Source organism: Dipodomys merriami, unplaced genomic scaffold, assembly GCF_024711535.1.
Source record: "Dipodomys merriami isolate MVZ:Mamm:240054 unplaced genomic scaffold, mDipMer1.0.p SCAF_83, whole genome shotgun sequence".
NCBI lineage: Eukaryota > Metazoa > Chordata > Mammalia > Rodentia > Heteromyidae > Dipodomys > Dipodomys merriami.
In genome coordinates, this window is record NW_027206435.1 from 3,844,424 (window position 1) to 3,868,130 (window position 23,707).

Genomic DNA, 23,707 nt, shown 5'->3' on the forward strand with positions numbered 1-23,707 from the left:
CCTAACCCTAACCCTAAATTTCAACTACGCCCTGACCCTCACCCTCAGCCTAACCCTAACCCTAACCCTATTCCTAATCCTAACCCTAACCCTCACCCTCACCCTAACCCTCACCCTCATAATAAACATCACCCTAAGCCTAACTCTCGCCCTCACACTAACCCTAACCCTCACCCTAAAACTAACCCTCAACCTAATCGTAACCCTCACAATGACCCTCACACTAACACAACCCTAACCCTAAACCTAACCCTATTACTCACTGTAGCCCTAAACATAGCCCTAATCATAAACCTAACCCTCACCCTCCAAATCACCCTAACACTAACCCTAAACGTACCCCTCACCCTCACACTCACCCTAACCCTCACACTCACCCTAAACCTCACCTTAACCCTACCCCTACCCCTCACCCTAACCCTCACCCTAACCGTACCCCTAATCCTAACCATAACCCTACCAGTAAACCTCAGCCTCACACTAACCCTAAACCTAACGCTAAACCTCACCCTAACCCTAATCCTCACCCTCAACATAAACCTCACCCTAACCCTTATCCTCACCCTAACCCTAACCCTAAAACTAACCATAACCCTCACACAAGCCGTAACCCTTATCCTAACCATAAACCTAACCATAACCTACAACCTCACCCTGACCCTCACCCTCAGCCCAACACTAACTCTAACCCTATTCCTAATCCTAACCCACACCCTAACCCTCACCCTAAAACTAACCCTAACCCTAACCCTCACCCTCACCCTCACCCTCACCCTAACCATCACCCTCAGCCTAAACATCACCCTAACCCTAACCATCATCCTAACCCAAATCCTAACCCTCACCCTAAACCTAACCTCAGCTTAACCATCAACCTAACCCTAATCCTCACCCTAAACCTAACCCTTATCTAAATGAAACCCTCAAACTCACCCTCAACCTAACCCACACCCTCACCCTAGCCCTCACCCCAACCCTAATCCTCACCCTCAACCTACCCTTCCCGCTCAGCCTTACCCTAACCCTAACCCCAATCCTAACACTAACCCTCAACCCGACCCTCAGCCTAACGCTAACCCTAACCCTAATGCTAACCCTCACCCTCACCCTCACCCTAACCCTAACAATAAACCTAACCCTAACCCTAAACCTAACGCTAAAACTCAACCTAACCCTAATCCTAACCCTAAACATCACCCTCCACCTAACCCTCACCCTCAACCTGACCCTCACCATCACACTAACCCTAACACCTATCCTAACCCTCACCCTAACCCTAACCCTCACCCTCACTTTTACCATCACCATCAGCCTAACCTTAACACTAACCCTAATCCTAACCTTAAAACTCACCCTCAATCTAATCCTCACCCTAACACTTATCCTCACACTAACCCTAACTCTAACCCTAACCCTTACCCTTATACTAACCTCAACACTCACCCTAAACCTAAACATACCCATCACCCTAAACCTCAACCTAATCCTAACCGTAACCCTTTCACTAACGCTAACCTTAACAATAACCCTCACACTCATACTAAACATCACTCTAATGCTAACCGTCACCCTAATCATAACCCTAACCCTCACCCTAACCCTAACCCTCAACCTAACCTTCAGCCTGCCGTAACCCTCATACTAACCCTAACCCTAACCCTCACCCTTACTTTCACCCTCACTCTCTGCCTAAACCTAACCCTAACCCTAATCCTAACCCTAACCCTCACCCTAACCCTAACCCTAACCCTCACCCTCATACTCACCCTCACGCGCACCCTCAACCTAACCCTCAACCTCACACTCACCCTCACACTAACCCTCAACCTCACTTTAAACATCACCCTAACCCTAACCGTCACTCTAAACCTAACCCTAACCCTCACCCTCACTCTAACCCTCACCATAACCCTTATCCTCACACTAACCCTAATCATAACCCTAACCCTCACCCTAAACCTATCCCAACATCTCAACCTAACTCTCACCCTAATCCTAACCCTAATCCTAACCCTCACCTTAACCCTAACCCTAAACCTAACCCTCAGCCTCCCCTAACCCTCACCGTCACCATAACACTCACACTAAACCTAAGACTCAACCACACCCTAAATTTCACCATCGCCCAAACCCTCACCCTCACCGAACACTCACCCTCACCATAACACTCACCCTCACCCTAACCCTATCCCTAACCCTAACCCTAATCCTAAATCTGACCTGAACACTCACGCTCACCATAACCCTCACACTAAATATCACCCTAACCCTAACCCTCACCCAAACCCTTACCCTAATCCTAACCCTCATCCTAACCCTTAACCCTCACCAAAACCCTACCTCTCACATTAACCCTAACCCTCACCCTCACCCTCACCCTAATCCTAACCCTCATCCTAACACTAACCCTCACCCTCACCCTCACCCTCAACCTAACCCTAACCCTAACCTTAACCCTAACCCACACCCTCAACCTAATATTCACCCTAAACTTAGCCCTAACCCTTATCTAACCAAAAACTTCACCCTCAACTTTACCCTCACCCTAAACGTCACCCTCACCCTAGCACTCACCCTAACACTAACCCTCACCCTAATCCTAAACCTAACCCTCACCCTAACCCTCATCATAAACCTAACCCCAACACTCATCCTAACCCTAACCCTAAACCTAATTCTAACCCTAAACCTCACACTCACCCTAAGCCACACTCTAACAATTACTGTCACCCTAACCCTAAATCTAACCCTCACACTAAACTTAACCCTCACCCTTAACGTAAACCTTCCCTCAGCCTAACCCTCACCCTAAACCTAACCTTATTCCAAATCCTCACCCTATCCTTAATCTTAACCCAAACTCTCACCCTGTCCCTCACTCTCACCCTAACCCTAACACTTACCCTTCCCCTCACCAGAACCCTAACACTCACCCTCACCCTAACCCTCACCCTAACACTTAGCCATACCCTTACACTCACCCTAAACCTAACCATAAACCTAACCTTCACCCTAAACCTCAATATAATCCTAAGCCTCAACCTCACCCTAACCCTAACCCTAACCCTAAGTCTCTCACTAAACCTAACCCTAAACCTCTGTCTAAACCTCATCCTAACCCTAACCATAACCATAACCCTAACACTAACCCTAACCCTCATCCTAACCCTAACCCTCACTCTCACCTTCCCCATCACCCTCAGCCTAACCCTAATCCTAACCCTATTCCTAACCCTCACCCTCACCCTCACCCTAACTCTAACCCTAAACCTAACGCTAACACTCAACCTCAACCTCACCCTAACCCTAAACTTATACCTAACCCTCACCCTGATCGTAACCCTCACCCTAACACTCACTCTAACCCTCATCCTCACACTAAACCTCATCCTAATCCTTACCCTCACCATAACCCTAAACCTAACCCAAATCCTAATCCTAACACTAAACATAACCCTCACCCACACCCTAGCTCTCTCTGTCAACCTAATTCTCACCCTCACCCTAACACTCACCCTAACCCTAACCCTAACCTTAATCCTAAAGCTCACCCTCAAACTCACCCTAACTCTAATCCTAGCCCTAACCCTCACCCTCACACTTACCTTCACTCTAAACCTCACACTCACCCTAAAACTCACCCTAAACCTAAACCTACACATCTCCCTACACCTCACCCTAAGCCTAACCCTAAGCCTAACCCTCAACCTAATCCTAACACTTCCCCTAACCCTCACCCTCACACTAACCCTAAACCTAACACGAACCCTCACCCTAACCCTAAACCTCACCCACACCCTAACCCTCACCCTCATCCAAACCCTCACCCTCACCTGAACCCTCACCATCACCCTAACCCTCACCGTGACCCTAAACATCACCCAAACGCTAACCCTCACCCTAAACTTAACCCTAACCCTAACCCTCATCCTCACCCTAACACTCACCCTCACAATAAACATCACCCTATCCATAACTCTGGCCCTAACACGAACCCTCACCCTCACCCTATCCCTCACCCTCACCATAGCCCTCACCACAACCCTAACCCTCACCTTCAACCTCCCCTTCCCCCTCAGCCTTACCCTAACCCTAACCCCAATCCTAACACAAACCCTCAACCCCACCCTCAGCCTAACCCTAACCCTAACCTAATGCTAACCCTCCCCCTCTCTCTCACCCTCAACCTAACCCTCACCCTAACAATAAGCCTAACCCTAACCATAAACCTAACCCTAAAACTCAACCTAACACTAATCCTAACCCTAAACATCACCCTCACCCTCACCCTCATTCTAACCATCACCCTCACCCTGATCCTCACCATCACACTAACCCTCACACTAAACCTAACCCTCACCCTAACCCTAACCCTCACCCACATTTTCACCCTCACCCTCAGCCTAACCCTAACCCTAAACCTAATCCTAACCCTAAACCTCACCCTCAACCTAATCCTCACCCTAACACTTATCCTCATACTAACCCTAACTCTAACCCTAACCCTCACCCTAACCCTAAAACTAAACCTAACACTTTCCCTAATGCTAACCCTAACAATAACCCTCACCCTCATACTAAACATCACTCTAACGCTAACCCTCACCCTAAATATAAAACTAACACTCACCCTAACCCTAACCCTAACCCTCACATTAACCCTAACCCTAACCCTCAGCCTAACGCTCATACTAACCCTAACACTCACCCTAACCCTAAACATAACCCTAAAACTCACCCGAACCCTAACCTTCACCCTCACCCTAAAACCTCACCCTCACCCTAACCCTATCCATAACCCTCACAATAACCTTAAACCTCACCCTATATTTCAACCTCAACCTAACCCTAACCCTAAGCCTCACCCTCATCCTACCCTTACATTAACCCTAAAACTAATACTAACCCAAATCCTCACACTGAACCTCAACCTAAACCTTAACCTAACCATAAACCTAACCCTAACCCTAACCCTAATTTTCATCCTAACCCTAACCTGAACCCTCACCCGAACCCTCACCATCACCCTAATATTCACCCTAACCCTAAACCTAAATGTAAACTTCACCCTCTCCCTCACACTCACCCTAACGCTCACCCTCACCCTAACGCTCACCCTAACCCTAACACTAACCCCAACCTAACCCTCACACTAACCCTTACCCTCACCCCAACCCTCACCCTACCCCTAATCCTCACCCTCACACTCACCCTAAACCTAACGCTAACCCTCACACGAATCCAAATCCTCACACACAACCTAACACTCACCGTAACTCGAAACCTCACCCTCACCCCAACCCTAATCCTCACCCTAACCCTAACCCTTATGTAAACATAATCCTCACACTCACCCTAACCCTCACCCTAAACCTAACCCTAACCCTCAACCACACCCTCAGCCTCACTGTCTGCCTAACCCTAAACCTAAACCTAACTCTCAAAGTCACCCTAGACATAACCCTAACCCTAATCCTAATCTTCACCCTAACCCTAACCCTCACCCTAACCCTAACCCTCAACCTCCCCCTCAAACTAATCCGAACCCTAACCTTCACCCACAGTGTAACCCTTACCCTAAACCTTACCCTCATCCTCACCCTAACCCTAACCTTAACCCTCACCCTAAACCTAACCCTAACCCTCACACTAAGACTAACACTCAACATAAACCTAACCCTCACCCTCATCATCACTCTAACCCTTACCCTAAGCCTTGCCCTCACCATAACTCTAACCCTAACCCTAACCCTAAACCAAAACCTCACACTAAAACTAACCCTCACCCTAACCCCAACCCTACTCCAGAGCATAAACCTCACCCTAACCCTAACACTAACCCTTATCCTCACTCTATCCCTAACCCTAACTCTAACCCTCACACTAAACCTAACACTCACCCTAACCCTAACCCTAGCCCTCAGCCTAACCTTCACCCTATACCTAACCCTAAACCTAATCTTCACCCTATCCATAACCCTAACCCTAAGACTCACATTCACCCTAGCCCTCACGTTAACCAAACACTAACCCTATCCCTAACCCTAAATCTAACCCTCAACTTAACCCTCACCCTAACCCTTACCTAATCTTAACCCTAACCCTAACCCTAACCCTAAAACTCACACTACACTAACCCTCACACTATCCCTAACCCTAATCCACAGAATAACCCTCATCCTAACCCTAACCCCAACCCTAATCCTAACCCTAACCCTCACCCTCGCCCTAACCCTAACCATCACCCTCAAACTAAGCCTAAACCTCACCCTCACCTTCACATTCACCCTTAGCCTAAACCTAAACCTAACCCTAATCCTAAACCTAACCCTCACCCACACCCTCACACTAACTCTAACATTAACACTAACCCTCACACTCCCTGTAACCCTCACCCTCACCCTCACCCTCAACCTAACGCTCACACTCACCATCACTCTAACCCTTACCCTAAGCCTTGCCCTCACCCTAACTCTAACCCTAACCGTAACCTTAACCCTAACACTAACCGTCACCCTCACCTTCACCATCACACTCACCCTAAACTTCACCCTCACCCTCACCCTAAACCTAACCCTAAACTAACCCTCACGCTAACCGTTAGGGTTAGCCTAACCTTCCCCCTCACTCGAAACTTCACTCTCACCCTAAACATCACCCTAAACCAAACCCTCACCTTAACCCTCACCCTCACCCTAATGCTCATCCTAACCTAACCCTAACCCTCACCCTAAACCTCAACCTCACCCTAGACCTTACCCTAACCCTAACCCTAAACGTAACCCTCACCCTCACCCTAACCCTAACCCTAACCCTCACCCTAATCCTAACCCTCACCCTAACCCAAACCTTCACCCTCACCCTCACCCTAATTCTAACCCTAACACTAACACTAATCCTCACCCTCACCCTAACCCTCAACCTAACCCGAATACTGACACTAACCCTCACCCTAATACTAAACCTCATCCTAAACCTAAACTTAACCCTCACCCTCACCCTAAACCTAGCCCTAACACTAATGTAAAACCTCACCCTCACCTTAAACCTCACCCTAACCTTATCCTAACCCTAAACCTAACCATAACCCAAAGGCTAACTCTCACACGAACCCTCACCTTCACCCTAAACCTAAACCTAACCCAAACCCTCAGCCTAGCCTCAGCCCTAACCCCAACCTTTACCCTCACTGTAAACCTAACCATAACCCTAACCCTCACACGAAGCCTAACCCTCACCCAAACCCTAACCCACAACCTCACCCGAACCTTCACCCTAACCCTAACCCTACTCCACAGCCTAAACCTCACCCTAACCCTAATCCTAATCCTAATCCTAACCCTATCCCTAAAGCTGACCCTAACCCTTACACTCACCCTAACCCTCACCCTAACCAAAACCCTAACCCTAACCCTAAACTTCACAATAATCCTCACCCTAACCTTATCCCTAAACCTCAGGCTAACCCTCGCCCTAACCCTAACCCTAACACTCACCCTGACACTAAACCTCACTTTAACCCTAACGCTAACCCTAACCCTCACCCTCACCTTAACGGTAACCCTAACATTAACCCTCACCCTAACTCTAACCCTTACCCTCACCCTAACTCTAACCCTAACCCTCGGCCTAACCCTCACGCTAACGCTCACTCTCACACTAAACGTCACCCTAACCCGAACCCTCAGCCTAACCCTAACCCTAACCCTCACCCTAACACTCAACCTTACCCTTATCCTCACGATAAAACTAACCCTATCCCTTACCTAAAGGAAACCCTCACCCTCATCCTAACCTTCACCCTAACACTTATCCTCACCCTATCCCTAACCGAAACCCGAAACCTCACCCTATCCCTCACGCTCACCCTAACCATAATGCTAACCATAACCCTCAATCTCACCCTAACCTTCAACCAGCCCTTACCTTCAACATAATCTCTCATCCTAACCCAAACCCTCACCCTAACTCTCACGCTCACCCTAATAGTCACCTTAATTCTAACCCTCAACCTAACCCTAAACCTCAACCAAACCCTAACCTTCACCCTCACCCTAATCCTAACCCTAAAACTCACCCTGAGACTAACCCTCACCCTAACACTCACCATCACCCTAACCCTCACCCTAAGCCTAACCCTCAACCACACCATAATCCTAAACCTCACGCGAACCCTCAACTTAACGCTAACCCTCACCCTCAAACTATACATCATCATAACTCTAACAATCACCCTAACCCTAAACCTAACCCTCAGGGTAACCCTAACCCTCAACCTCACTCTCACCCTCACCCTAAGACTAAACCTAACCCCAAATCTAATCCTAAACTTAACCCTCACCCTCAGCCTCAACCTAACCCTAAACCTTCCCCGAACACTCACCCTCAAACTCACACTCACCCTCACCCTAAACCTACCCCTAACCATAACCCTCATCCTAACCATAAACCTTACCCTAATCCTAACCCTAACCCTCACCCTAATCCTAATCCTAACCCTAATCCTCACCCTAACCCTCACCCTCACCCTAACCCTCACTCTAACACTTATCCTAACCCTAATACTAATCTTAACCCTAACCCTCACACTAACCCTAACTGTCACCCTAACCTTAATATTACCTCTCACCCTACCCCTCACCCTAACCCTAACCCTAACCCTTACCCTCAACCTAAACCAAACCCTAACCCTCACCCTCAACCTAACCTTCACCCACACCCTAACCCTCACCCTCACCCAAAACCTAACCCTCACCTTAACCCTCACACTAACTCTAATACTAACCTGCACCTTAACCATAAGCCTCACATTAACCCTCACCCTCAACCTAATCAACACCCTAACAATAACCCTAAACCTTCCCTAACCGAAAACCTCACCCTCAACCTCAACCTAATCCTAAACCTCACAATAGCAATCACCCTAAACCTAAACCTAAACCTAACCCTCACCCTCAACCTCACCCTCTCCCTGAGCCTAACCCTAACCCTAATCCTAATCCTAACCCTAATCCTCACCCTCACCCTCACCCTAATCCTAACCAAATCAGAACTGTAACCCTCACCCTCATCTTCACCCTAACCCTAAACCTAACCCGAACAATTACCCTAAACCTAAACCTAACCCTAATCTTAACCCTAACTCTCACCTTAACCCTAACCCTAACCCTAAACCTCACCATAATCCTAAACCTAATCCTAACACTCATCCTCAACTTCACCCTCACCCTAAACTTCACCCTCACCCTCACCTTCACCCTAACACTCACACTAACCCTAACCCTCAACCTAACCCTAACCCTAAACCTCACCCTCACCGTCACCCTCACTCTCAGCCTAACCCTAAAACTAACCCTAATCCTAAACCTAATCCTCACAATGACCCTAACCCTAACAGTCACCATCACCCTCACCCTCACCCTAAACATCACCCTAAATCTAATCCTCACCCTAGTTCTAAACCTAAACCTAACCCTCACTCTAACCCTCACCTTCACCCTAATTATCACCCTGACCTTTATCCTCACAATTACCCTAACTCTAATCCTAAACCTAACACTCACACTAACCCTAAATCTCACCCTCACACTCACCATCAAACTAAACCTCAACCTAAAATTAACCCGTACCCACACTCTATAACCCCCACCCTCACCCTCACCCTCACCCTCAAGTGAACCCTCACCAGAACTCTAACACTCACTCTAACCCTAATCCTAAACCTAACCCTAACCTTAACCCTTACCTAACCGAAACCCTCACCATCACCCTCACACTCACTGCAACCCGCACCCTCACCGTAGCCCTCACCCTAAACCTAATACTCACCCTAACCCTAAACCTAACCCTCACCCTAACCCTAAGCCTAAGCCTAACCCTCACCCTAAACCTCATCCTAACCCTAACCCTATCCGTAACCCTAACCCTCATCCTAACCCTCACCCTCACCCTAACCCTAAAGCTTACCCTGTCAACCCTCACAATGATCCTTAACCTCAACGTGACCCTAACCCCCAACCTAACCCTAACCCTCACCCTAATCCTAACCCTAACCCTAAACCTAAACTTCACCCTCACCCGAACCCTCACCCTAAGCCTTACCCTCAACCTATTAATAACCCTAACACTAACCTTCAACCTAACCCTCACCATCACCCTCACCCTAACCCTCACCATCACCATAACCCTCACCCTAACCCTCACTCTAACCCTAACCCTCAAAAACACCCTAACCCTCACCCTCACCTGAACCTTCACCCTCACCCTTACCCTCACCCTTACACTAACCCTAACTCTAATCCTAAACCTAACCCTCACCATCATCCTCACCCTAACACTAACCCTAACACTAAATCTCACCCTCACCTTAACCCTCACCATAAATCTAACCCTAACCCTCAACCTCACCCTCACCCTAACCCTATCACTAACCCTAACCTCACCAAACCCAAATCCTTACCCTAACCCTAACCCTCACCCTAACCCTCAGCTTAAACCTAATCGTAACCCTAACCCTCTCCCTCACGTTAATCCTCACCCAAACTCTCACCCTATCCCTTATCCTCACACTAACCCAAACCCTAACACTAATCCTAACCCACACAATAACCCTAAACCTCAGCCTAACCCTAAACTTAACCTCACCCTAACCCTCATCCTAAACCTTACCCTCACCCTAACACTAACCCTAACCCTAAACCTTCCCTAACCCTAACCATCACCATCCCCATAAACTTCACCTTAAGCCTAACCCTCACCCACAAGCTAACCCTAATCGTCATCCTCACCATGAACATCACCCTGACCCTAACCCTCACCCTAAACCTAAGCCTAATCCTCATCCTAAACCCAACTCTCACCCTCAACCTAACCCTAAGCCTAACCTTAACAATAACACTAATCCTAAACATATCCCGCACCCTCACTCTCAACCTAAGCCTAACCCTAACACTAATCCTAACACTAACCCTCACCCTAACCCTAAACCTAACCCTAAAACACATCCTCACCCTCATCCTAACCCTTACCCTAAACCTAATCCTAACCCTAACCCACACCCTCACCCTAAACCTCACCCTAACCCTTATCCTCACACTAAGTCTAATCCTAACCCTCACACTCACTCTCAACCTAACCCTAAACCTAAACTCAACCCTCACTCTAACCCTAATTCTTACCCTAACCCTAACCCTCACACTAACCCTCACCCTAACCCTTACCCTAAAATTAACCCTAAAACTAACCCTCAACCTAAGCCTCACCCTACCCCTCACCCTAACCCTAAAACTCACCCTAACCCTTAACTTAACCCTCGGCCTAAACCTAACCCTCAACCTCACCCTAATCTGCACCCTAACCCTAACACTTACCTAACGGAAACCCTCACTCTTACCCTCAACATCACCCTAACCCTAACCCTCACCCTAAGCCTGACCTCACCCTAAACCTAAACCTAATCCTAATCCTAACAGTAAACCTAACCTTCACACTAACCCTAACACTACACCTCAGCCTAAACCTCACCCTAAACCTAACCATAACCCTATTCCTCACCCTATCCATAACCCTAACCCGAAACCTCACCCTAACCTTACCCTCACCCTAACCCTATTGCTAAACCTAACCCTCCCCTTAACCCTAAACCTCACCCTCAACCTAACCCTCAATCTAATCCTTACCCTGACCCTAACGCTAACCCTAACCCTCACCCTAACCCTAACCCTAAACTTCAACTTCACCCTAACCCTCACCCTAATACTTACCCTCACCCTAACACTAACCCTAACACTAACCCTCACCCTAACACTCAGCATCACCCTAACCTTCACCCTAAGCCTACACCTCATCCACACCCTAACCCTAACCCTCTTATGAACCCTCACCGTCACCCTAATTCTCATCTTCACCCTGAACATCACATTAACCCTAACCCTCACCATAACCGTAACCCTAACCCTCACACTCACTCTCACACTCCGCCTAACCCTAACCCTACCCCTCACCCTAACCCTCATTCTAACCCTAACCCTAATCCTCAACCTAACCCTAATCCTCACCCTCACCCTCACCTAAGCCTGAGCTTAACCCTAACACTAACCCTAATCCTAAACCTAATCCTCACACCCTCACTCAACCTAACACTAACCGTAACCCTAATGCTAACCCTCACCCTCACCTCAACCTAACCCTAACCCTAAACCTAACAATAACTGAAACCCTAAACCTAATCCTAATCCTAACCCTAACCCTCACACTAACCCTAAACCTAACACTATAACTCACCCTAACCCTCACCCTAACACTATACCTCACACTAAGCCTACCCCTAACACTCACCCTAAACTTCACCCTCACCCTAACCCTAAATCTAACCCTCAACCTAACCCTCACCCTAACCCTAACCCTACCCTCAAACTAACCCTCATTCTAACCATAAACCTAACACTCACCCTAACCCTAACCCTCACCATCACCCTCACGCTCACCCTCAGCTTAACATAAACCCTAAACCTAATCTTAAACCTAACCCTCACCCCCTCCCTCACCCTAATCCTAACCATAACCCTAATGCTAACCCTCACACTTACACTCAACTTAATGCTAACCCTAACCCTAACAATAACTGTATCCCTAACCCTAAACCTAATCCTAACCCTAACCCTCACCCTCACGCTATCGCTAAACGTAAACCTCACCCTAATCCTCAACCTAACCCTATTGCTATCCCTAAACCTCACCCTCACCATAAACCTCATTCCAACTCTAAACCTCACTATAACCCTAACCCTAACCCTAACCCTAATCCTCACCCTATCTGTAACCCTCAATGACACCCTAACACTCAACCTCACACGAACCCGAACCCTCAAGTTCACACTCACTCTAAGCCTAACCCTAACACTAACCCTACGCCTAACCCTCACCCTCACCCTCACCCTAACCCTAACCCTAACTCTAACCCTCACCCTGACCCTAAATATCACCCTAACCCTACCACTAACACTAACCCTCACCATAACCCTCACCCTAACCCTAACGCTAACCCTAACACACACCCTCACCCTAAACCTCATCCTCACACTAACCCTAACCCTACACCTAAACCTAACCCTCACAATAACCCTAACCATCACCCTAACCCTAACCCTACCCCTCACCCTAAACCTCACGCTAACCCTAACCCTAAAACTAACCCTAAACCTAATCCTAACCCTAACCGAACCCTCACCCTCACCCTAACACCATCACCCTAAAACTCACCCGAACCCTAACACTCACCTACACACTAACACTCACCCCCACCCTCACCCTCACCCTCACATGAACCGTTACCCTCATCCTAACCCTCACCCTCAACCTAAACATCACCCTAAACCTAAAGCCTCACCCTAACCCCAACCCTAACCCTCACCCTAACACTAACCCTCACCCTCAATCTAACCCTCATCCTCACCCTAATCCTCACCCTAACCCTATCCCTTACCAAACTGAAACCCTCAACCTCTCCTTCACCCTCACCCTCACACTAACCTTAACCCAAATGATAACCCTAACCCTGACCCTCACCCTAAACATCACTGTAACCCTTACCCATACCCTAACCCTAATCCTCACCCTCACCCTAACCTTCACCCTAACCCTTATGCTCACAATAACACTAACCCTATACATAACCCTAACCCTCACACTAACCCTAACCCTCACAATATCCCTAACCGTACCCTCACCCTAACCCTCACCCTAATGCTAAACCTAATCATAAACTGAACCCTAACCCTACCCTCACCCTAACCCTCACCGTAACCCTAACCCTAATGCTAACCCTCACCCTAATCATAAACTGAACCCTAACCCTCACCCACACCCTAACCCTCATCCTCATCCGAACACTCACCCTGACCCTATACCTCACCCTCAACCTAAACATCAACCTAACCCTAACTCTCAACTTAACCCCAACCTTAACCCTCACGCTAAACCTAAGACTCAACCTAACCCTCATCATCACCCTAAACCTCACCCTAACTCTTACCCTTACCTAAACGAAACCTCACCCTCACCCTCCCTCTCACCCTCACCCTAACGCTCACCCTCACCCTACCCCTAGCCTTAACCCTAACCCTCAACTGAACCCTAACCCTCACCCTCACTCTCACCCTAACGCTAACCAAAGCCTAACCCTCACCCTAAACCTAACACTAACCCTAATGCTAACCCTAACCCTCACCCTCAATCTAGCCCTCAGCCTAAACCTAACCCTCAACCTAACTCTGACCCTCAACCTCACCCTCACACTCACCCTAATCCTAAATCTAACCCTCACCCTCACCCAAACCCTCAGCGTAAACCTTACCCTCAACCTAATCCTAACCTTAATCCTACCCCTCACACTAACCATAACCTTCAATCTCACCCTCACCCTCACCCAAGGCCTAATCCTAACCCTAAACCTAATCCTAAACCTTACCCTTACCCTTACCCTAACCCTAACCCTAACCCTCACCCTAAACATCACACTAACCCTAAGACAAAACCTAAACTTCACCCTAATCCTAACACTCACCATAACCCTTATCCTCACAATAACACTAACCCTAAAACTAACCCTAACACTAACCCTAAACCTCACCCTAACCCTAACCCTACCCCTCACCCTAACCCTCACCATAACCCTCACATTAACTCTAACTCTCAACCTAAACATAAGCCTAACCCTCACCCTCACCCTAACCCTCACTCTCACCCTAAAATTCACCCTACAATTAACCCTCACCCACACCCTAACCCTCACCTGAAACCGAACCCTAACCCTCACCCTAACCCTCATCCTAAACATCACCCTATCCCTAACCCTCACCCTAACCCTAACCCTTTCACTCAACACCATCCTCGCCCTCAGCCTAACCCTCACTAACACTCACCCTAAACCACCCTAACCCTAACCCTCACCCTCACCCTAGCCCTCAACCTAACCCTAACACTAATCCTAACCCTAACACTAACCCTCAGCCTCTCCCTCATCCTAAACCTAACCCTAGCCCTAATTCTAACAATAAACCAAACCCTCACCCTAACCTTAACATTAACGCTAACCCTCAGCCTCACCCTCACTCTCACATTCACATTAACCCTCACCCTCACCCCCAAACCTCACCCTCACCCTCAACATCACCCTAAACATCACCCTAACCCTAACCCTCACCATAACCCTCACCCTCTCCCTAAACCTCACAATAACCCTAAAGCTAACCCTCACCCTCACCCTCTTCCTAACCCGCAACATAACCCTTATCCTCACACTAACCCTAACCCTAACCCTCACACTAACCCTAAACCTAACCCTCAGGCAAACCCTCACCCTAACCCTAACCTCAACCCTAATTGTCACCTTAAACATAACGCTAAACCACACCCTCACCCTAACCCTCACCGTCACCTTAACCTTCACCCTAACCCTCACCCATAAACTAATCCTCACCTGAACCCGAAATCTAACCTTCACCCTAACCCTCTCCCTCACCCTAAACATCACCCTAAACCTAACCCTCAACCTAACTCTAACGCTAACCCTCACCCTAACCCTAAACCTCACCCTAACCCCCACACTCAACCTAAACCTCACCCTAACAATAACCCTAACACTTACCTAACTGAAACCCTTACACTCACCCTAGCCCTCACCTTAACCCTCACCCTAACTTTAACGCTAACTCTCACCCTCAACTTCAGAATAACCCTAAAACCCTCAAACTCACCCTCAGAATCAGCTTAACCCAAACGCTAACCCTAATCCTAAACCTAACCCGAACCTCACCCTAACCCTAACCCTAACCCCAACGTTAACCCTAACTCTCACACTCACCCTCACCCTAACCCTCACACTCAACCTCACCCTCACCCTAACCTTAACATTAACACTAACACTCATCCTAACCCTAACCCTAACCCTCTCACTCACCCTCACCAAACCCTCACCCACAGCCTAACCCTAACCCTGACCCTAATTCTAACCCTAACACTCACCCTCACCCTAAACCTCATGCTGACCCTAACACTAACCCTCTCGCTCACCCTCACCAAACCCTCACCCTCAGCCTAGCCCTCACCCTGGCCCTAATCCTAACCCTAACACTCACCCTCACCCTAACCCTCATCCTATAACTAAACCCAACCCTCAACCTAACCCTAACCAACACCCTAATCCTCACCCTAACCCTCACCTTCACACTAACCCTCATCCCAAACTTTAACCTCACACTAACCCTAACCCTAAACTTAACACTAACCCTCACACTAACCCTATCCCTCACCCTAACCCTAACCCTAACCCTAAATATAACATTAAGCCTCTTCCTCACCCTAACCCTCACCCTCACTCTAAACATTACCCTCACCATAACCCTCGCACTAAACCTAACCCTCACACTAACCCTCACCCTAACCTTAACGATAACTCTAACACTCACCCTCACCCTAACCCTCAGCCTAACCTTTAACCATGCACTAAAACTGAGTCTGAACCTAACCCTAACACTCACACTAACACTAACCCTCACCCTAATTCTAACCTTAGACCTCGTGTTAACTCTCACCCTAAGCCTAAACCTAACCCTAACACTAAGCCTCAACCTAAACTTAACCCTGATCCTCAACCTCACCCTAACCCTCACATACACCCTGACGCTCACACTAATCCGAACCCTCACCACACTCTAACCCTCACCCTAAAACTAACCCTAACCCTAACCCTCACCTTCACCCTCAACCTAACCCTAAACCTAACCCTAACACTCACCATAACCCTAAACCTTACCCTAAACCTAAACCTACACCTCACCCTCACCCTAACCATAACCCTAAAGCTCACCCTAATCCTAACCCTAACCCTAAACCTCAACCTAACCCTAAGCCTAAAACTAATCCTTACCCTAACTCTAACCCCAACACTCACCCTAACGTGAACCTTAACCCTTACCCTCACCCTCACCCTCAACCTAACACTAACCCTAACCCTAAACCTAACCCTAAGTCTAATCCTAACATTCACACTCACCATCACCTTCACCCTAAACCTCACCCTCAAACTCACCTTCACCCTAACCCTCAAACTAATCCTAACCCTCACACTAACCCTAACCCTCACCCTCACCCTCAACTTCACCCTAACCCTAAACCTAACCCTAATCTTAAACATAACCCTCACATTCACCCTAAAACTAACCCTCAACGTCACCGTCACCCTCACCCTCAACCTCACCCTCACCCTAACGTTCAACCTCACCCTAAATATCACCCTAACCCTAACCCTCACCCTAACCCTAACCTTAACGCTAACACTAACCCGAACCCTCACCCTAACCTTTATCCTCATACTAAACCTAACTCTAACCCTAACCCTAACCCTCTCCCTAACACTAACCTACCCCTCACTCCAACCCTCACCCTGACGCTAAAACTAACACTCACCCTCACCCTCACCCTAACCCTAACCCTAACGCTAAACCTCACCCTCACCCTCACCCTAACCCTAACCCTAACAATAACACTAACCGTAACCCTAACCCTAACCCTAACAATAACACTCACCCTAAACCTAACCCTAACACTCACCCTAACTCTAACCCTCACTATAAACCTTACCCAAACCCTAATCCTAACCCTAACCCTCACCCTCACCCTACACCTTATCCTCACACTAACAATAACCCTAAACATAATCCTAACCCTCACACTAACCCTAAACCTCACGCTAAGCCTAACCCTATCATAAACCCTAACCCTCTCCCTAACCCTAACCCTAACGCTACCCCTCACCCTAACAATAACATTAACCCTAAACCTCACCCTCACCCTAATCCTCACCGTCACCCTAAACCTCACTCGAAACCTAACCCTCACCCACACCCTAACCCTCATCCTCACCGAACCTGAACCTGAACCCGAAACCTCACCCTAACCCTCACCCTCAACCTAAACATCTCCCAAAATCTAACCCTAACCCTCAACCTAAACCTCACTCTCACTCTACCCCTCACCCTAAACCTAAACCTCCACCTCACCCTCACCCTCACCCTAACTCTAACCCTAACCCTAAACCTAAACCTAAACCTAACCCTCACCCTCACCCTCACCCTCACCCTAACTCTAACACTAACCCTAACCCTAACACTCACCCTAACCCTAAAACTCACCCTAAAACTAACGCTAAACCTAAACCTCACCCTCAATCTAACCCTAACCCTAAGCCTTATCCTCACACTAACCCTAAACCTAACCCTAACCCTCACACTAACCATAACCCTCACCATAACCTGAAACCTACAACTCACACTAACCCTCTCCCTAACCCTAACCCTAATCCTAACCTTCACCCTAACACTAACCCTAACCCTCACCCTCACCCAAACTCTCACCCTCACTGTCACCGTAACTCTCACCCTAAACATCACCCTAACCCTAACCCTCACCCTAAACCTAACCCTAACACTCACCCTAACCCTAAGCCTCAACCTAACCCTCACCCTCACACTAATCCTCACCATAATCCTAACCCTAACACTAACCTAACCAAAACCCTCTCCCTCACCATCATCCTCACGCTCATCCTCAACCTCTCCCTATCCCTCACCCTAACTTTTACCCTCAACCCTAAACCTAACACTCAGCCTAAGCCTCACCCTAAACATAACGCTAAACCTAACCCTCACCCTAACCTAAACCTCACCCCCAACCTTACCCTCACCATAACCCTAAACCTAACCCTAACCCTCACTCTCACCCTCAACTACACCCTAACCCTAAACCTAACCCTAATCTTAACCATAACCCTCACATTCATCCTAAACCTAACCCTCACCCTAACCCTACCCTACCCCTCACTTAACCCCTCACCCTAACCCTAACCCTAACACTTACCCTCACCCCCACCATCGCCCTCAGCCTAACCCTAACTCTAACCCTAACACTCAACTTCATCCTCACCCTAACACTAACCCTAATGCTATCACTCACCCTCACACTCACCCTAAACCTGACCCTACCCCTAACAATAACCCTAACCCTAACCCTAATGCTAACACTAACACTCTCCCTAAACCTTACCCTAACCCTAACCCTCACCCTCACCCAAACCCTCACCCTAAACTTTAACCTCACACTAACCCAAACTTATCCCTAACCCTAATCCTCACACTAAAACTAACCCTCACCCTAACCCTAAACCTAACCCTCACCCTAACTATCACCCTCAGCCTAACACTAACGATATCCCTAACCCTCACCCTAACCCTAACACTAATCCTTACACTCACCCTCACCTTCACCCTCAGCCTAAACCTAACCCTAACCCTAACTCTAACACTCACCCTCACCCTCACCCTAACCCTAACCCTAACGCTAACCCTCACCCTCACACTAACCCTAACCCTTATCCTAGCCCTAACAATAATCCTCACCCTAAACCTAACCCTGATCCTAACACTAACCTCACCCTCACCCTAACCCTAATGCTAAGCCTAACGCTTACCCTCAACCTAACACACACCCTAAAACTTTCCCTCAACCTAACACTAGCCCTAATACTAACACTAACCCTCACACTAACCCTGACCCTCAACCGAACCCAAATCCTAAACCTCACCCTTAACATCACCCTAACCCTAACCCTTACCCTAACACTAACCCTCAACCTAAACATATCCCTAACTCTCACAGTCACCCTAAGCCTCACCATCACCTTAATCCTCAACCTAACTCTCAAACTCACCCACACGCTAATGCTCAACCTCACCCTAACCCTAACCCTCACACTCACCCTAACCCTCAACCTAAACCTTACCCTCAACCTGACCCTAAACCTAACCCTAACCCTAACCCTCACCCTAACACTAACCCTCACCCTAACCCTAAACCTAACCCTAACCCTCACCCTAACTCTAATCCTAACCCTCACCCTAACCCTAAACCTCACACTCTCCCTCACATTCAACCTAATCCTCACCTTAACAATAACACTAACTCATACCTAACCCAAACCCTCACCTTCACCCTCATTCTCCCTCTAACCCTCCCCCTCACCCTAGCCCTCACCTTAACCCTAACCCTAACCTTATTCCTAACCTTCACCCACACACTCACCGTCACTCTCAGCCTAAACCTAACCCTAACCCTAATCCTAACCCTAACCCTCAACCTCAACCTCACCCTAACCCTAACCCTAAACCTAAACTTCACCCTCACCCTCAACGTCACACTCACCCTTACCATAACCCTAACCCAAATTGTAAACCTTACGCTCACCCTAACCCTCACACTCACCCTAAACCTCACCCTCCCGGTAGCCCTCACGCTAAACCTAAACCTATCCCTAACCCTAACCCTAAACCTCACTCTTACACTAACCCTAACCCTAAGCCTAACAATAAACCTAACCCTAAACCTAAAACTCACCCTAAACCTAACCCACACCCTCACTGTCACAGTCACCCTAAACCTGACCCTCAACCTCACTCTCACCCTAACCATCACACTAAACCTAACCCTCACCCTAATCCTAACCCTAACCCTCACCCTCACCCTCACAATCAGCCTAAACCTTAATCAAACCCTAATCCTAACCCTAACCCTCACACTCACCCTAACCCTAACCCTAACAATAACCATCACCATCACCCTCATTCTCACCCTTACCCTAACCCTCAACCTCAACCTCACCCTCACTCTAACCCTCACCGTCACCCTAAACTTCACCCTAACCCTAACCCTCACCCTAACTCCAAACTTAACCCTAATCTTAACCCTCACCTTAACCCTCACCCTAATCCTCACCCTAACCCTAACCCTACCCCTCACGCTAACCCTCATCCTAACCCTAACCCTAATCGTCATCCTAACATTAACCCTCAACCTCAGCCTCATCCTAACCCTAAGCCTAATCCTAATCCTAAACCTAACCCTCACCCCCTCACTCACCCTAACACTAACCAAAAACCTAATGCTAACCATCACCCTCACCTCAACCTAAACCTAATCGTAACCCTAAAAATAACTGAAACCCAACACCTAACACTAATCCTAACCCTAACCCTCACAATAACATTAAACCTAACACGATAATTCACCCTAACCCTAACCCTAACCCTCAACCTAACACTAAACCTCACCCTAACCCTCACTATAACCCTCACCCTAACCCTAACCCTACCCCTCACCCTAACGCTCATCCTAAACCTCACCCTCACTCTCACACTCACCCTCAGCCTCACACACACCCTAATCCTAATCTTAAACCTAACCTCACCCCCTCCCTTACCCTAATCTTAACCATAACCCTAATGCGAACCCTCACACTCAAACTCAACTTAACCCTAACCCTAACAATAACTGTAACCCTAACCCTAAACCTAATCCTAACACTAACCCTCACCTTCAGCCTCACCAAAACTCTAACCCTAATCCTAATCCTAAACCTAACACTCACCCTCAACCTATCCCTAAAACTAAACCTTACCCTAATCCTCAACCTAACACTATTGCTAACCCTAAACCTCACCCTCACCCTAAACCTCACTCTAACTCTAAAGCTCACTATAACCCTAACCTTAACCCTAACCCTAATCCTCACTCTAACCGTAACCCTCAACCACACCCTACCACTCCACATATCCCGAAACCTCACCCTCACGTGCACACTCACTCTAACCCTAACCCTAACCCTAACACTACACCTAACCCTGACCATCACCCTCACCCTCACCCTAACCCTAAACCTCACCCTCACCCTAAATATCACCCTAACCCTAACCCTATCCCTAACACTAACCCTAACACTAACACTCACCATAACCCTCACCCTAACCCTAACCCTCACCCATACACTAACCCTCACCCCCCCACCCGAACCCTCTCCCACACCCGAACCATCAACTTTACTCTAACCCTCACCCTCAAAATAAACATCACCCTAAACCTAACCCTCACCGTAACCCCAACCCTATCACTCACCCTAACCCTAACCTCACCCTCAGTCTAACCCTCACCCTCACCCTAATCCTCACCCTAACCCAATCCCTTACCTAACCGAAACCCTCACCCCCACCCTCACCCTCATGCTAACACTAACCCTAATCCTAAGACTAACCCTAACCCTGACCCTCAACCTAACCATCACCCTAACACTTATCCTCACACTAACACAAACCCTATACATAACCATAACCCTCACACTAAACCTAACCCTCACCCTAACCCTAAACCTACCCCTCACCCTAACCCTCACCCTAACCCTAACCCTAACGCTAACCCTCACCCTAATCATAAACTGAACCCTCACCCTCACACTCACCCTAACCCTCACCGTCACCCTAAAACTCACATGAACCCTAACCCTCACCCACACCTAACCCTCTTCCTCAACCGAACCCAAAACCTCACCCGAACCCTCACCCTCACCCTAAACCTCACCCTCAACCTAAACATCAACCTAACCCTAACCCTCAACCTAACCGTCAACCTATCCCTAACGCTAACCCTAACCCTCACCCTCACCCTAACCCTCATCCTAGCACTTATCCTCACACTAAACCTAACCATAACCCTAACCCTAATCCTCACATTAACAGTAAACCTCACCCTAACCCAAAATCTACCCATCACCCAACACTTCACCCTCACCCTAACCAAAACCCTAACACTCACCCGAAAACTAACCCTAACCCGCACACTCACCCTAAAGTTCACCGTCACCCTAAACCTCACCCTAACCCTAACCCTCACCCACACACTAACCCTCACTCTCAACCGAACCCTAACCCTCACCCTAACCCTTACCTTCACCTTAAACATCACCCTAACCCTACCCCTAAATCTAACTCTAACCCCAATCCTCTCCCTAACAATAACCCTCAAACTAACACTCAACCTCAACTTAAACCTTACCCTAACAATAACCCTAACCCTTTCCTAACCAAAACCCTCACCCTCACCCTCACTCTCACCCTAAACCTCACCTTCAACCTAGCCCTCAACCTAACCCTAACCCTAAACCTAAACCTTACCCTCAACCTCACCCTCGACCTCAGCCTTACCCTAACCCTAACACAAACACTAACACTCACCCTCACGCTCACCCAAAACCAAAACCTAATCCTAACCCTAACACTCAACCTCACCCTAACCCTAACCCATCCTTTAACCTCACATGAACCCTAACTCTAACCCTAAACCTAACCTTCACAGTAAACCTAAACCTCAACTTAACCCTAAACCTCACCATCACCCTAACACTAACCCTAAACCTCACCCTCACCCTAACCCTCACCTTCACCCTAACCAAACCCTAACCCTAATCCCAACACACACCCTTACCCTCACCCTCACCCGAACCCTCATCCTCACCCAAACACTCACCTTCACCATAAACCTTACCCTAACCTTTATCCTCATACTAACCCTAACTCTAAGGCTAACCCTAAACCTCACACTAACCCCAACCTTTCCCTAAACCTAATCCTACCCCTCATCCTAACCACACCCTAAACATAAACCTAACCCTAACCCTCACCCTAACCCAAAACCTCACCCTCACCCTCACCCTCACCCTAACCCTCACCGCAACTTTAACCCTCACAATAAACCTAACACTAACCCACACCCTAACCCGAACGCTCACCCGAACCCTCATCCTCACCCTAACCCTAACACTCACTCT